Below are 1,870 nucleotides of genomic sequence, written 5' to 3' on the forward strand. Positions count from 1 at the left end.
CACTTGCTTTCCCCTGTTCTGATAATTCGCCCGACTAGGGCCTCCCGAATTAAAATTCCCTACTCGGCTAGCCCTCTTGTTTTTCATATCTTCCACTTCTCTACATTTCTCCACCAGCGCTTGGAAACGTTGAATTCCCAAGGGTAAGACGGAATCTTGAATCTCATACTTCAATCCGTCTTGGAAACGATGACACATGAATGGTTCATCAATCTCTTCACGGAAGAACCTAAAATGTCTCGATAGTGATTCAAATTTAGCAGCATACTCGCCCACAGTCATGCTCCCCTGGTGAAGTTTCAGAAAGTCGTCACCCAGTTTAGTCCTGGTACTCATCGGGAAGTATTTGTCTAAAAACTTCCTTTTAAATGATTCCCAGTTCACCTCCTCGTGGGCTGCTCCCATCAATAACCTTGCACTCCTCCACCAGTACTCAGCATCCCCCAACAACATATAAGTGGCATAGCTGACCTTCACTCCCGCCTGACAATTTATCATTTCAAAGATCTTCTCCACTTCTTCGATCCATTGATCCGCCTTCTCTGAATTCTCATCCCCCTTAAATTTAGGAGGATTGTAACGACGGAAGTCTTCTAACCCCCTTGACTCTGCAGCACCTAGTTGGACAAGAATAAGTCTATGTAGGACGGCAGCCACAGAAGCAGCCATGTTATTCATAGCCTCCGCCATTTGATCATTCCTATTAGCGTTGGCTCTCGGAGCGTCATTCCTTCTTGGCGGCATGGTTTCCTATAAAACCATTATCAAGTAGAGTCTTAACACTACTTCAAATAACTCCAAACTAACGTCCGACTATAACAACACATAATAATTATATTGGGCTTGACAACTCAAGTCACCTAAACCGACACATGATCAGATGACAACTCCCAACTTATAGGTCGACCTACAATCTATAACCAAGGTTCCACAGCTCCAAAAGAAAACTAAACCAATGCTCTGATACCACAATGTAACACCCCTTTTTTCAAAGCGAGGGTATATTTTTTTTTCCAAAGGAATTAAACTAAAACAGAGAAATAAATAAAGAAATGTATTTGGATAAATAATTGAATCATTATAATTTACAAGCAGCGGAAAAGTTACTCCAATTATAAATCCAAACCATTTACACAACAACAAATGCTACATGGAATCCATTCGAATAAGGTGTCAAACTGATAATATTAGTATAAGTACAGTTTTTCCAAATTAAAAATACTCCAACCCAAAAAGAAGGACGCCTAGTCCCTATACATCAACCTAATCTGATCATCCTACCAAAAAACTATACACCCTGAGTGATCTCCACGCGCCCCGTGAGATCCTCCTAACGTAACTGCAGTCAAGCGTTCCCATCTCCATTCCCGTCCGTAGGGTACGAACCGGTAGGACCGTCCTGACTCTCATCTGAGGGCATAGCCCAGATTTCCACAATAATTGTAAAGGGTCACCAACCGAAAATAACAGTTAACACATAACATTTAAGTTTTTAAATGCTAAAAATAACTTTTCAACTAAGCATGCACCTTAACAGGATTTTCAATATGCGAAAAGTTCATACAGTACTTTGCCAATTAAAAATGAAAGCAAAATGAAGTTCTCAATTCCCTAATTAAAACATAACAAATCAAGACATGGATAAGTTAATGAGTAATCAAACATCTAACTCAAACTGAGGATTTTCACTGAGCCAATCGATTGGGAAATCGATTGGGGTGAAGGATTTTAATGAAAACAGAATCCGGGACTGAAATCAATCGATTGAGAAATCGATTGAGTGAGTACTGAGCCCCCAGGTTTTAATCCAATCGATTTCCAAATCGATTTGGTCGAATATGGCTGAGTCCTTGACTTAAGGCCCAATCGA

Source organism: Cicer arietinum, chromosome 7, assembly GCF_000331145.2.
Source record: "Cicer arietinum cultivar CDC Frontier isolate Library 1 chromosome 7, Cicar.CDCFrontier_v2.0, whole genome shotgun sequence".
Lineage (NCBI taxonomy): Eukaryota > Viridiplantae > Streptophyta > Magnoliopsida > Fabales > Fabaceae > Cicer > Cicer arietinum.